This window comes from Phyllostomus discolor, chromosome 11 (genome assembly GCF_004126475.2).
Source record: "Phyllostomus discolor isolate MPI-MPIP mPhyDis1 chromosome 11, mPhyDis1.pri.v3, whole genome shotgun sequence".
Taxonomy (NCBI): Eukaryota; Metazoa; Chordata; class Mammalia; order Chiroptera; family Phyllostomidae; genus Phyllostomus; species Phyllostomus discolor.
The window spans coordinates 45,527,031-45,543,319 of record NC_040913.2 but is presented as its reverse complement, the minus strand read 5'-3'; positions in this window follow the sequence as shown (position 1 = coordinate 45,543,319).

The following is a 16,289-nucleotide window of genomic DNA, read 5'->3' as shown; positions in this document are numbered from 1 at the left end:
ATTTAGACAATTCATGTGAACAGGGCCTTGCTAAGTGGGTGAATAGGATCCAAAAAAGCATCCACTTCAGAGCAGAAAGACTCCCAGTTGGAAATGCTGGATCACTGCTCTGGTACCAGCCCAGTTGTTACAAGGCTTCTCAGAGTGTCCTCCATCCCTTCATCTCTTCATGTATTCAGAATACATTTGTTTATTGCTTTATAAGTATCCTTAACATGTGCCTTCAATAGAGATGTTTCTGACTTCCCTGAGTATCAAGACTGTCCTACAGTATCTGTCTACCACATTTGGTCATCACATTCCCCAAAACAGTCCAGTGTGGTCATCATCATTTCTAGTGCTTCATATTTAGAGTTGACAATGAGTTGCTTCTTACTTACTATCTCTGGCATCAGTTGTGAGATCTCTGAGTATCTTTGACCCTCGGAGCAGTGACAGTTGCAGTAGTGCCCACAGCCTGGCAGTTAGACAACCAACATCTCAAGTTATGGTAGGGAGAAGAACCCACAGGTGCAAGGCTAAAGCCAAGAAAAATTTAGAAGAGCCACTGGGGAAAAGTAACTGGCCCAAAAAGGTTCATGCATTTTATACCATGTAAGTGATATGAAGCCATCAGAGGGTGCCCCCCAGCTGAAAACTAAGTGAAATAATGCATTATGCATGGTTATGGGGGCAAATCATCACATTCAACACAGAGAATAACATCTAATAAGACAGTAGTTTGGAGTCATTTAGCATCTTCAAATGATAGTAGAGTAAGAGTATTGTATATCTCAGAAGCAAGGTCTTGTTCTATTGGTGTTTGGAATGACACAACACATCAAGAAATGCTAAATATACACTCATGTACACACACACACACACACACACACACACACATATGGGGGGAACCAAAAAAACCTGGAATTATCTTTTGGACAGTGGGTCCCTTATAGTACAGGCTTCCCATGCTACATGATTGTTCTAGGAATCCATCTGTATCAGTGCACCAGCTGACACTGTTGTGAGAGGCTGTGTTCATCTTCAGTGAATTTTTATGTAAGACTCTTTAATTGTGTTTGCCCATTCCATGATAGGTGATTTACAAGCGCATCTGCCCACAGTGGATTGAGTGTTCAACAGTTTTTGCCCAAACACAACATGACCTCTGTGCCCCAACCTACTTGTTCACCCAGTCTCACCCTAATGAAAGGATGAGAAATTTGTTTCCCCAGATGAAATAAAGTCCACAAATGGAAATGTTTTGCTGATGTGGAAGAGGTGAAGCAAAAAATGGCAGAAGCTCTAAAAGGCATCAAAATCAATGAATTCAAAAACTGATTTGAGCACTGGAAAAAATGTCTCAAGAGGTGTATTGCATCAGATGGAGAGTACTTTGAAGGTGGCTGAAGTTTAAACATGCAATAATAAATACACCATTTTTAAAAAATAAATTCTGGGTTTTTTTGGGTCCCCTCCTTCATACACACATATATTTTTAAGGAGGTAAAGTGTGTAGCATATTTCAGGAAGATTTTCTACCAAATTGATAAAATAAGAAAGGGAGAAAATCGGTTTCATGAAAAATTCAGTTATGTGAACTATTACTATGCGTATTCTATGTGAATAGAACCACTGCTTTCTACTGCAGTGCCAGTAGAATTGAGAGTTCTTATGATGGATTTCATGGATGCACTGCTAGAATGGGAGGGATCTTTGTGATTACATATTATAGTGGTTTTTAAATTATGGAGCTTGAAACGATTTCTACAATGGAATCTTACACAGGAGCCCCACCTGTATGTGAAAACCCCTCTCTCTGCCAGCTTGTGTGGAAGGAACTGTAAGAACTGCTGGTTTTAGGTTCAGATGCTGTTTTTGTCAGCCTGGCTGCCATAGCAATATGCCATAGACTGGCTTATGTAATAATTTACACTCTCACAGTTCTGGAGGATAGAAGTCCAAGATCAAAGTGCCAGCATGTTCATCTTTGTGGCTTGTAGATGGATGCCTTTTGGCTATGTCCTCACATGGAAGGGAGAGAGACAGAGTGCTCTTGGGTCTCTTCATACAAGGGCACTAATCCAATCATGAGGTCCCCTGATCTCATGAGCTCATCTAATGCTAATCACCTCCCAAAGTCTCCATGTCCAAATACTAGCACATTGGGGTTAGGGCTTCAACACAGGAATTTTTGTGGGACATAACTCAAATCCACAACAAGTGGAAATAAGGAGGTGTAGGGAGACCCTGTGGCTCATGTCAGCAGAGAGAGACTTGGTCCCAGATGATGCTGTCTAATCCAGGATCCTGACTTCTACCACACACTTCACTTTCCAGGGCAATTGCCCTGGGTTGTTGCTGGCTCTTCAGCCTCTTCTGTCCTTTTGAGAGCTGGGTGGGTTTAAGGAAAGATTCCTGGAGTCTGCCTTTTTAAAGTTCAGCAGGAATGATATTAAGTTACAATAGAAATAGCTATCACTGAACCTTGACTGAAGTCAGCACTGTTCTAAGAAGTTCACATGTCGTATCCCATTTAACCTTCACAAACACCAAGGGTAAGGTACTCTTATCCCTTTTCCATTTCATACAAAGAGTACAGAGACACTATGTGATAGTGCAGGGTCACATAGCCAGTAACTAACACAACTGGGAATCTAACCCAGGCTGTCTGGCTCTAGAGTCTATGCTTTTAATCAGTACCACCCATGGGGATGGAATGGACAATTCCATAATCAGGAGATGGGCAAGGGCAACCCTCCCCCTGGGCTGACTGTGCTGGAAGGTACCCTCTGTCTCCTGGTCAGGGCTGGGGCTGGCATGTCAGGTTGATTGTGTGAAAAGCTATAAGTGTACCTCCAATGCCAAATGATGAAATAACCTTATTCTAGTCATATTCCCAATTTTCTGTTTTTTAGTTGGAGAGATGTCAAAAGTCTCTTTATTCCCGGCTGGCGTAGCTCAGTGGATTGAGTGTGGGCTGCGAACCAAAGTTTTGTAGGTTCGATTCCCAGCCAGGGTACATGCCTGGGTTGCAGGCCATGACCCCCAGCAATAGCACATTGATAATTTTTCTCTCTCTCTATCTCCCTCCCTTCCCTCTCTAAAATAAATAAATAAATAAAATCTTTTAAAAAAAGTCTCTTTATCTAGGATCACAGGATCAAGGCACCAGGCAAGGCCTATTAATTTGCATGAGTCATTTTGGTGCTATCAAACAGGACCACACGGAGCAAGATGGCATTATAATATTAAATAGTGACTATTGGTCTATCCTCTAGAGTTGATCATTTCCTCTTCCTCTTCTTGGTGATTTTTAATAAACACCAAGGATGTTCAGTGTGCTGGGTGTCCTACAGGCTAGACATGCTGACCTGTGATCTTGAGGTTCACATCTAATAATCATGTATTGATGTCTCTCTATCCTAGGTCTCTTATCATCAGGTGTTGCTTCTGGTTGGATGGTCCATGCACTCAGCACTACAGGAAGGCTGGGGAATATGGAAAGGTGAAACTACATTGGGATAGCAGGAAATATGTTTTACTACCAGTATGTAAAGCATATGTTCAATGTGGGAGTTTATCAACAAGAGTTTAGTCATGGCTTATCACTGGGTTACTTTGGGCAAATGACTTCACCTTCCCAAACTTGAGCTTCCTCACAAAATATAGTAATGGCATTGCAGACTATTGTCTGGGTAAATTTAAGCCATTTGCTACCTAGTTGGGGCTCCATAATGTTAGTTTTTTTTCTCAGATGCTTCAGGTTGTGCATTTTTACTTAAAGAAATGCTTCTGTTAGAATTTAATTGGTATCACATTTCTTTAGTGGGTTGTTTGTTTGCCTTTAACCATGAATCTTTTTACAGCTGAGATGCTTTCATGCTTCAGGGTTAACAGTGTAAGTTAAGCAAAGGAAGGAGCACAGCTAGAGTTTAAGGACAGTCACGAACAGAAAGGACCACCCATTGATAGGAAAGAATCACAATGATTTTAAAAGAAATAAAAGGAATATCCTGGGGGAAAATTGCATTGATGTTCATTCCATTGTCTTAAGTCTTGGAGAGTTTTAAAAATTGCTCATGAATATGGAACACAGTGTGGTAAATGCTGGGGGATAGGGGTCTGAGAGGGCCAAATGATAATGGAAAAAATACAATAAAGATTAAATTTTAAAAATTACTACTTTTTGTCACATTCTTAAGTGCAACCTCAACAAAGAATCCGTGTCTCCTAGAAAGATTCAAAGAAGTAAAATTAGAGAATTGGAAGATCAAGAAAATGGCAAATAATCACCCACCAGAACAAAAACAAAGGGAGAGAAGCATCCTTATAAACTCAGAATAATATTTCAGACCAGATTCTTCCTGAGGTCAATATTTCCTTAAAAGACCTGTCCCCAGGTGATAGAGGTAGTTATCAGAGGTAGATGGTTTAAGAGTTAAAAATTATCTTTCACTCTTCTTTTCTGCAGATATTAGTTTTCAAAGATGATTTTCTTGCTAACTCTTTAGTAACAGGGATCAGCTGATTCATTATGCTCTTTTTCTCCTATGGGAACTGCACTGTGGATTAATGAGGGTGAAGGAATTGTGATTGGCCAAGAAAAAATGTTACAAAGCTACCCATGGAGATGAAGCATACAGATTTAATTTAAAATTGATTTCAGTTTCAGGAGGAAGAAATTGCCCTTGTAGCTAAGCACACTGTTGTGAGAAATGTCTGTTTCTTCATTCTGACCAGGACTCTCCTCTCCTTCTAGTGGCTTCCCCACAAAAACATGTCTTACACTGAGGGCCTTTGATGGCTGTTCATTCTAAGGCAATGGAGAGTGGCATATAAAGTGCATGCAGCCAAAGGCACCTCTGTACAGATGAGTTTCCTGAATAAGATATTTTTGTTCCCTACATCATCAGGATCTTCTTTAACAAACCTATAGCCTGTTCTTCCAAATGGTTTTTAAGAAGTAATCACTGTGGTTTTGCCTCCTCCACATAAAGGGATTTAAAAATAACCAATGTCAGGTTCAAACACTGGTTTAACTGATGAACGTTTTCTAGTGGCTGTTTTCCTTCCAAGTAATAAAGAAAATGACATCATTCAGTGCTGGAGTTGCCTCATGTGGCAACTTCCTATATCTTTGTCAGCAGAAACACTCATTCATTCATCCCCTTGCCACCTGACCCTGAAGACAATGTGACCAATGCATAAATTGTGCCAGGCTAGGGATACGTGGGTTAGATGGGCTTCAGGCTTTGCCAGCCCCACCTCCATCATGTAATAGGAAAGCTCTCAAATAAACACCATATGATTTAATTGAACCTGAGGTAACAGATACATTTTTTACAGAAACTAATTATAGCAGGCATCCTGGCATATTAGTGCAGTAAATCTCACCAATGTCAAGCCCTGGAGCTGCTGCAGTGTTTGTTTATTTTTTTTTCTCTTTCTATTCCTTTGAATCTCTATTTCTTTCATTCAGTCTCTTTCTACTTACTTTCATCCCTCTGTTTTCTTCATGACATGTTCACCTTACACAGAGGTTCAGTACTTGTTGCCCATTGATTCCTGCTTCAGATCAATAAACATATATGGTGCGTATATCAATATGTGTGTGTATACATGTATGCATGTGTGTGTTGGTGTTTCTGTCTACAATGGGCATAACAATTCAGAATAGAATGATCTAATAAGTCAACATGGCATGTGGGGGTAAGGGGAGAGGGACAGAAGATCAAAAAAAGATTCACACTTCTTGCCTTCAAATATTTATCATGCGTGATATTGGGATGATGCTGGTAGCTATGAAGAGGGGAATAGAAAAGTGATGTAAACAGTTAGTCTTGGCAACAACAGGCAGAATGAGGTATAGGCCGTGTGATATGACAGTACAGATTGAGGAGATTTAATTCTGACTCAGCTAAGCTTTAGCTTCTCTCCTTCAAGGCTACCTTCCCTCTCAGTTTGGAACAGTATGCTTGAGTAAATAGTATGAGTAAATGAATTCATAATTACATTTATTATTTACTTAAGAAGAAGTCTGGAACTAAGTGGTCTCAGAGTTTGTTTAGTCACTTGGTTATCTTTTCATGCTTTTTCTATCCTTCTTTGACATCCTCAGTTTTAATGGCTTTTTGTTCTCATGTTTGATGGTCTTAAGATAGCTGCTGTAGTTCCAGACATTGCACGAGCATCCCAAGTTTAAAGGAAGGGGCAAGAGTTAGAGATCTGTTAATTAGGCTCTAGATTTTTATTTTTTAAGAAACAAAAGTTTTTCTCTGAAGCCTCCAAGAAAATTTCCCTATGTCCTTATGGTCTGAATGGATAGCCAGCTGAAAGGAAGGACAGAAATGATAAAACAAGTGACCATGATTTATTTCCCTGGGATGGATGCATTTTCACTCTATCATGAGAAAGTGGGAAGAGGACTTGGAATGGCAGCTGGGTTGGCCAACCTGTGGCATCTGTGACACTTTGCTCTAGTATATTTGGGAAAAGGGAGATTTGTCTTATATCAGTTACTGAGGTATCCCCTCCCCCAGCAGATGCTCCTCACATGAGTACCCTTCTCTGTCATTTGCTTTGCTACCGGTTATCCCTGGAATCCTTCAACTACTGTTCTCCTGAAACAATATTGCTTCCTCCACATAGGATCACAGATCAGAGAGACCTAGGTTCAAATCCTATCCCCCATGTACTGCTCACTAGCATTGTGTACTTAGGCCAGTTACTTAACCTCCTCACTCAGTAAAAATACAAATAATAACCTGTTTCTCATTGCATTACTATGAGGATTAAATAATGAATGTAAAGTGCTTGCACTGTGCCTGGCCCAGAGGGGTGTTTAATAAATGAGTTCTCTTTTCTCCACATTTTAAACATAATAATAGCTGACATTTATTGAGTACTTGCCACATGCCTGGCACAGCTGTAAGGGCCTCATACAAATTAACTCCTCTGACCCTCACAACAACTTAATGAGGTCTATAATGGCATTATGTACTTTTAACAGCTGAGAGAAAACGAGAGAAAAGTAAATTTGTGTAAGCTTCCAGAGAGAGTGAGAGGCAGAATAAAGATAGAACCCAAGAAGTTTGTCTAGAGCCTGGGCACTAACCACTGTGTGATATTTTTTCCCTAATATAGCGTGTTTCTCTTAGGAATGGGTTCATGCCCAGCTTCTCATTAGGTGACAGGCTCTCAACAATAGGCAGTCCCAATAACCACCTTGTGTGGTTGTGGAGAAGAGTGGGCCCCTCCAAGGGACAGGGAGTCTGTCCTGTCTGAGAAGGTGGCACAGCCAGAGAGCAAGGTCACATGAGGGCATGAAGAGGAGTCATGCCCAGCACTGCACAGCAGGCTTTCCCCCAGAAAAGTGTTTCCTTCCATCTCAGCATGTGTTTCAGCACTTAGCTTTCTATGTAAGAAACTGTACTCAGACTGGGAAGGCTCCTGCTTCAAACAGAGACCCAAGGTGATTAGATAACTTTACAGTTGGGGACCACTGAGAAAATGAAAAAACCAGTATTACACATTAGCAGCATCAACTCATTTAGATATTCTTTCTGGGTATAGAGTTTCTAAGGAAATTATACTGAACTGTGTTACATAGAGAAAAAGGGTCACCTTTTCTTTGGCTTCTGAAAAGCTTACTCAGCTCCACTGAATGATTTCAACCTATGGATGTGGGCTGCAACATCAAAACTTCAGGTGTTTCTTGGAGCTCAGAAGCTAATAAAGTATCTTTTCGATTTTAGACCCAAAAATCCAAGGAAGAGAAAAGACCTGAATGGAAAACTAAGTCCCTGCTTTGCTGGATGTCCTAAGTCTAAGTAATCTCAATATCACAGAGACTCAGATGGGGAATTGACTGACCTAAAGCCACACACCTAGGACAGAGCAAGCACTTGTGCTCAGCTTTCTCTGCAGGTACCTGGCCCAGTGCCCTGTTTCCTGCCTCTCACTGCATAGTATTTTGGTTTATTTTTGCTGTCTGTAATTAGTGGGCCAAAGAAGTGATTAAAAGGAGGCAGGAGGACATGGTGGTAAGGAACACAGGTCTGGGAAATGGGTGAGACCCAAGTTTGAATTCTGCTTCAGTTGTATGGTGGCACATCCTGGAAGAAGGGGGAATGGCAGGGTTGTTGCTGGCCAAGACTATCCCTTTCTCTCATGAAAGGAAGATTGATTTTGGAAGATGCATCCAGGATGGGCCATGATGATGTGATCTGGCCCTGTCTTGCTGCAAGCAAAAGAAAGTGTTACACTGTGGCCTTGGATCTGCCTTGGATCATAGCCTGAATTTTGGGGAGGAAGGAGATGAGACCCAGTGTATTGCCCAGCCTCAAGAGAAGCACATTTCTTCTTAAGAACCAGGTAAATTTGGGTCAAGTCTCCATTTCTTAGTACTTCCAAGGTTTTCTTAAACTGTCTTCATGTAGGAGGCAGGGTCACCTTTGTCTTGTAGCTCATTTTAAGTGTCATCAGTCCCACTTGAAGACTACCTTATTGCCTGTGGGTGCTGTCCCTGTGTTCCCCCTGTATTCCCCTGTGTTGACCCTGATACTGATCTCAGAGACTTTCTCTTTTTTTCATCAACTTCCCCAAGCTCCAGGCATGTGCATTTTCCCAAGAAGCTAGTTCAGCCCTGACTGGTGTGGCTCAATGGATTGGGCATAGTCCAGCAAACCAAAAGGTCACAGGTTCAATTCCTGGTCAGGGCGTGTGCCTGGGTTTCAGGCCAGGTCCCCAGCTGGGGGGATGTGGGGGGCAACTGACCCATGTTTCTCTCACACATTGATGTTTCTCTCCCTTTCTCCCTCCCTCACCTTGCCTCTAAAAACAAATAAATAAAATCCTTAAAAAAAATGAGTTCAGGGCCAGTCAGTCTGCTGACACCAAAGCCATGGAAAATTCAATGGAAGAATGGTGGCACCACTCTTTCTATACTAGTTCAGTCAAAATGAGATATTTTCTTTGTGTTTTCCCCCTTTGCGGGGGCAGGCTGAGGTTGTTTTCTGAAGTCCTGCTTGTGCCATTGTTTGTGTAATGCTGGGTTTTGAGAGCAGGGTAGGTGGGCCTTTGATAAATTAGCTACATAAAAGCAGGGGCACAGTCATGAATCAAGACACAACCATGCAAATATCTGAGAAATTTGACTCAAGTTTGGGGAGCAGGAACTAGTACAACTTTTTTGGGTTAACTAAGGAATCAAAATGGATTTTCTTCTTGAATTTTTCACTTTCTCATGTGAAATTTTTTCTTAATTGTTATCTTGGTGGAGGGAATAGGTTTCAGTATAAAATTCTGGTCACCTCCAATGGGGTCAGTGGGATTTTGCTGATTTAAAAACCTATCTCTACCTCTACCGATATCATCAATATCTATTTATACCTAAAACTAATAATATATTGTATATCAACTGTAATTGGAAAATAAAAAAAGTTTCTTTTTTGGGGGGGATATTTGCTTATTTTTATTTACCACTTTTGTGTGTGTGTGTGTGTGTGTGTGTGTTTCTTCTTAGGTATTTTCTTTTCTTTTTTTTAAAATTTTATTTTAATCATTGTTCAAATACAGTTTTATCCTTTTTACTCCCAATCCAGCCCTCCCCAACCCCTCCCCACTTCCCTCCCATTACCACCCTCCCCTTAGTTTTTGATCATGTGTCCTTTAAGTTTGTTCCCATGAGCCCTTCCCAATGTCCTCTGAAATTCCCTCTACTCTCCCTTGTGGGCACTGTCAGCCTGTCCTCTATTTCAGTGTCTTTGGTTATATTTTGCTTGTTTCTTTGTTTTGTTGTTTAGGTTCCTGTTAAAGGTGAGATCATATGGTATTTGTCTTTCACTGCCTGGCTTATTTCGCTTAGCATAATGCTTTCCAGCTCCATCCAAGCTGTTGCAAAGGGTAGGAGCTCCTTCTTTCTTTCTGCTGCATAGAATTCCATTGTGTAAATGTACCATAGTTTTTTCATCCATTCATTTACTGATGGGCATCTTGGTTGCTTCCAGCATCTAGCTATTGTAAATTGTGCTGCTATGAACATTGGGATGCATAGGTTCTTTTGGGTTGGTGTTTTAGTATTCTCAGGATAGAGTCCCAGCAGTGGAATTGCAGGGTCAAAAGGCAGATCCATTTTTAGTTTTCTGAGGAAGTTCCATACTGCTTTCCATAGTGGTTGTACCAGTCTGCAGTCCCACCAACAGGGCACTAGGGTCCCCTTTTCTCCACAACCTCTCCAACACTTGCTGTTTGTTGCTTTGTTTCTGATGGCCATTCTGTCTGGTGTGAAGTGGTATCTCATTGTGGTGTGAAGTGGTATCTCATTGTGGCCATTCTGTCTGGTGTGAAGTGGTATCTCTCTGATAGCTAGCGATATTGAACATCGTTTCATGTGTCTTTGGATTTTCTGTATATCCTCCTTGGGGAAGTGCCTGTTCAAGTCCTTTTCCTATTTTTTAATTGGATTCCTTGTCTCCTTAGAGTGGAGTCGTGTAAGTTCTTTTGGAGATTAAACTCTTGTCTGAGGTATCATTGGCAGATAGGTTTTCCCATACAGTTGGTTCTCTTTTAATTTTGATACTGTTTTCTTTAGCTGTGCAGAAGCTTTTAATTTTGATGAGGTCCCATTTGTTTAGTCTTTCCTTTATGTCCCTGGCTCTAGGGGACACGTCAGTAAAAAAGTTTCTGCATGAAATATCTGAGATTTTCCTACCTACGTTCTCCTCTAGAACTTTAATGGTGTCACATTTTATATTTAAGTCTTTTATCCATCTTGTATTTATTTTTGTATATGGTGTAAGTTGGTGCTGAAGTTTCATTTTTTTGCACGTGGCTGTCCAGTTCTCCCAACACCATTTGTTGAAGAGGCTATTTTTACTCCATTTTATGTTGCTACCTCCTTTGTCAAATATTAATTGACCATAGAGACTTGGGTTTATTTCTGGGCTCTCTGTTGTGTTCCATTGGTCCATGTGCCTGTTTTTATGCCAGTACCAGGCTGTTTTGATTACAGTGGCCTTGTATAAGGTATTGTGATCCCTCCTACTTTACTCTTCTTTGTCAAAATTGCAGCAGCTATTCGGGGTCATTTATGGTTCCATATAAAATTGTTGAAGTGTTTGTTCTATGTCTGTGAAATATGCCATTGGTACTTTAATGGGAATTGCATTGAATGTGTAAATTGCTTTGGGTAGTATGGACATTTTGATGATATTAATTCTTCCAATCCATGAACACGGTATATGTTTCCATTTGTTTGTGTCTTCCTTGATTTCTTTCATGAGTGTTATGTAGTTTTCTGAATACAGGTCTTTTACCTCTTTGGTTAGGTTTATTCCTAGGTTTTTTATTTTTCTTTTTCCTATTTCAAATGGGATTTTTTCCTTGATCTGTGCTTCTGCTGTTTCATTGTTGGTGTACAGAAATGCCTTTGATTTCTGGATATTGACTTTGTATCCTGCTGTTTTGCCAAATTCATTTATTAGGTCAAGCAGTTTTTTGGCGGAGTCTATAGGATTTTCTATGTATACTATCATGTCATCTGCAAACAGTGACAGTTTTGTTTCCTCCTTCCAATTTAGATGCCTTTTATTTCTTTTTCTTGTCTGATTGCTGTTGCTAAAACTTCCAGTACTGTATTGAATAGAAATGGTGAAAGTGGACAACCTTGTCTTGTTCCTGATCTTAGTGGAAAAGATTTTACTTTTTGACCATATGATGTTGGCTGTAGGTCTCTCATATATGGCCTTTATTATGTTGAGGAATGCTCCCTCTATTCCCACTTTGCCCAGTATTTTTATCATGAATGGGTGCTGTACCTTATCAAATGCTTTTTCTGCATCAACTGATATGATCATGTGGTTTTTGTCTTTGCTTTTGTTTATGTGATGTATTACATTTACTGACTTGTGAATATTCTACCATCCTTGCATCCCTGCAATAAATCCCACTTGGTCATGGTGTATGATCTTTTTAATATAATGGTGGATGTGGGTTGCCAGTATTTTGTTGAAGATTTTAGTGTCAATGTTCATCAGTGATATTGGCCTGAAGTTTTCTTTCTTTGTTGTGTCTTTATCTGGTTTTGGAATTAGGATGATGTTGGCCTCATAAAAAGAGTTTGGGAGACTCCCATCTTTTTGGATTTTTTGGAATAGTCTGTGAAGGATAGGGGTTTGCTCTTCCTTAAATGTTTTGTAGAATTCTCCTGTGAAACCATCTGGTCCCGGGCTTTTGTGTGTTGGGAGTTTTTTGATTACTGCTTCTATTTCTTTTGTTGTTATTGGTCTGTTCAGGGTTTCTGCTTCTTTTTCATTGAGTTTTGGAAGATTATATTTTTCTAGAAAGTTGTCCATTTCACCTAGCTTTTCAAATTTCTTGGCATACAGCTCTTTGTAGGAATTTCTTACAATGCTTTGTATTTCTGTGGTATCTGTTGTAATCTCTCCTCTTTCATTTCTGATTATGTTTATTTGGGTCTTCTCTCTTTTTTTCTTGATGAGTCTGCTTAAAGGCTTTTCAATTTTGTTTATCTTTTCGAACAACCAGCTCTTGGATTCATTGATGCTTAAAATTGTGCTTTTAGTCTCTATGTCATTTAATTCTGCTCTGATCTTGGTTATTTCCTTCCTTCTGCTTTCTCTGGGCTGTCTTTGTTGTTGTTCCTCAACTTATGTAGGGTTAGGTTGTTTGTTTGGAATGTTTCTTACTTTTTTAGGTGGGCCTGTATCACTATGAACTTCCCTTTCAGGACTGCCTTGGCTGTGTCCCATAAGTTTTGGATTGTTGTGAGTTCGTTTTCATTTGTTTCCAGAAACCTTTTGATTTCTTCCCTAATATCATTCTTGACCCATTCATTGTTTAATAGCATGCTATTTAATCTCCATGATTTTGAGTGTTTTGGGTTTTTTTCCTTGGGGTTGGTTTCTAGCTTCAGTCCCTTGTGGTCTGAGAAAATGCTTGGAATGATTTCAATTTTCTTGAAATTCTTGAGGCTTGTTTTGTGTCCTATCATGTGGTGTATCTTTGAAAATGTTCCGTGTACATTTGAAAAGAATGTATATTTAGCTTCTTTTGGATGGTGGGCTTTGTATATATCAGTAAAGTCCATTTCATCAAGGGTATTGTTCAGTGCCACAATATCTTTGTTGATATTTTGTTTGGAAGATCTGTCCATTTTTGATAGTGGGGTGTTAAAATCTCCCACTATAATTGTGTTGCTGTCCATATCTTTGTTGAAGCCCTCTGAGATTTTCTTTATGTATTTGGGTGCTCCTATGTTGGATGCATATATATTTCCAATATTTATGTCTTCTTGGTGGATTCTTCCCTTGAGTATTATGAAGTGACCTTCTGGGTCTCTCTTTATGGACTTTTTTTGGAAGTCTATTTTGTCTGATATGAGTATTGCTACCCCGGCTTTTTTTTTCTGTCTATTTGCTTGGAAGATTTGTTTCCGGCCCTTCACTTTCAGCCTGTGTAGGTCTTTTATCCTGAGGTGGGTCTCTTGTAGACAGCAGATATGTGGGTCATTTTTTCTTATCCATTCAGCTATTCTATGTCTTTTGATTGGAGCATTTAATCCATTTATGTTTAAGGTTATTATTGATAGGTACTTATTCATTGTCTTTTATGTACGTGTGTTCCTCTCTCTCTCCTTTCCTTCCCTTCCTTAAAGCAGTCCCTTTAGAATCTCTTGCAGAGCTGGTTCAGTGGAGGTGTATTCTTTTAGAATTCTTTTGTCTGGGAAGCTTCTCATTTGGCCTTCTATCTTGATTGAGAGCCTTGGTGGATATAGTAGCCTTGGTTGCAGCCCTCTGGTTCTCATTACCTGGAATATTTCTTGCCATTCTCTTCTGGCTTGAAGTGTTTCCATTGAGAAGTCAGCTGTTAGCCTTATTGGGGCTCCCTTGTATGTTACTTCTGGTTTCTCCCTTTAAGATTCTCTTTGTCTTGAAATTTTGCCATTTTAATTATGATGTGTCTTGAGGTGGGCCTCTTTGGGTTCCTCTTGATTGGGACTCTCTGTGTTTCCTGGATTTGTGTGACTTTTTCTCTCATCAAATTAGGGAAGTTCTCCTTCATTACTTTTTCAACTAGGTTTTCGATCTCTTGCTCTTCTTCTCCTTCTGGTATCCCTATTATACGGATATTATTACGTTTCATATTGTCTTGCATTTCTCTTAATCCCTCTTCATTCTTTCTGAGCCTCTTTTTCTTTTCTTGCTCTTTCTGGATGTTGTTTTCTACTTCATCCTCTAGCTCGCTAATCCGATCTTCTGCTTCATTGATCCTGTTTTTCATTCCTTCTACTGTGTTCTTCAGTTTAGAAATTGTATTCTTCATTTCCTCTTGTCCTTTGTTGAGAGTTTCTATTTCCTTTTTCATGTTTATATAGTTTGCAGTTAGATTGATGTAGTTTCCCTCTAATTTCTGATAGCTCATTGTGAGTTCATTGAACTTCCTGATAATCATTGTTTTGAACTCACTATGTGATAGTTGAGTTGCCTCTATTTTATTTAGCATTTTTCCTGAGGCTTCCTCGTTTCCCTTCAATTGGGGGTTGTTTCTTTCTTTTCTCAGTGTTCTTGGGTTTCTTCTTGTTCTTAAATTGATCTGTTCTGATTCCCTGTAATTATGGTGTGAACTTCTGTGGTAGAATGCTTGTGAGATTCAGTGGTGCAATCTCCTTCATGTATCCTGGTGTTCACAGCTTCCCCATACTCTTTTTTTGTGATCAGTTGGAGGAGTAAGGCAAAACAGTTTAAGACAGCAAGACAGTGTACTACTATATTTACATTAGCAGCCAGTAGAGAAGAGATGGGTTATCCTTTGGCTCCTTATAGTGTTAACCATGATCCTCCACCCCACTATCCACATTTTAGAAAGGATGGAAAGAGGGTAAGACTCTTATTGGGGACGAGAGGATTATTAGTTGGATCTAGAAAGCTGTGAGGCTGTGGGAGGTCAGATTCTAAGGTAGGGTTGGATTAAAGATTAGTATATAGTAGTGTGTAAAAGAATACAGACAACCCCCACAATAGTATAGTTCAGGAAATTGTAAAGCGGGCTGAGATCAGGTAGGGGTATTGAGTAGTATTTACAATTGTATGGACTAGGTCTTATTAACAGTAATAGTAAAGTGACAGTCTTGTGGCAGAATTGATGAGATCTAGATAACAAGAATAAAGAGTATAGAACCTTGAGAGGTGTATTAATGGAACACAGATGAAGGATAGTAACTTATCAACACACTGTGACTGAGATACCAGGGGGAACCTATCAAATGACAGTATAACCAGCCAAGCAAAGAAGATTATACAGAAAGAAAAAGAATACCAAAGTATTATTAAAATAAAAAATGTCGGAACAGTGAGAAAAAGATAATACAAATTTACAGTAAGTTGCAAGATTAAAAAAAAAAGAAAGAAAAGCAGAAGATGGAGTGCAGGAGAGATAAATTTGGAGTGGAAAGAATAATATTAGGATGAATGGAAGAGAAACATAAGGGGTTGCGAGATATAAAAATAATAAGAATTGAAAAATAAAATGTCACTTAAAACACAAGATAAAATCAATCAACCAACAACAGCCACAAAAAACAAACCAAACTAATCCAAACAAAACAAAATAAAAAAAATCTCTTGTTGGTTTCTAATTGGCCAGACCAGTTTTTCTGATCTTGCTGGCTTCCACTGGCTGAGGGACCTTTGAAATGCTTCTCTCTCTTCCCAGCCAGATCTCAGCAAGTCTCTCAGGTACCCTGGGTGCTCCCGAGCACACTCGTTCTCCACTCTCCAGAGCTGACTGCCACGTTCTTCTGGACTCCGGGGTCCCTGCAGGGTTCCAGCTCTATTATCTCAGGAGGCACCCGTGACGTTTTCCCAGTGAATTCCCAGGGATTCACTGCGCCATCCCTGGGAATCCTAAAAGGGTGCGCCCCTCCACCAAACTTTTGAGATTTGGGCTCTAGGATTGCCCTAAGCACCGAGACCCTTCTGGCTTCACAGCGTGCAAGTCAGGATTCCCAATGGGGCGCGAGCGGAGCCTTTCCTGGCTCTGGGTTTTCCACCAATCCGCACTCCCACCGGGCTAGGGGTGTGGGCGCATTTCCCAGCTGCCCCTGGTTGGGCTGGCTGGAAATTTTTGAGTTACATACTGTAGGAATGCACTAAGTACTGTGTCCCTTCCGGGATCACAGTGCTCGAGTCAGGACTCCCGATGGGGCGCAAGCCAAGCCCTTCCTGGCTCTGGGTTTTCCCACACTCTCACCAGGCTAGGGGTGCAGGCGCATTTTCTGGCCGCCACTG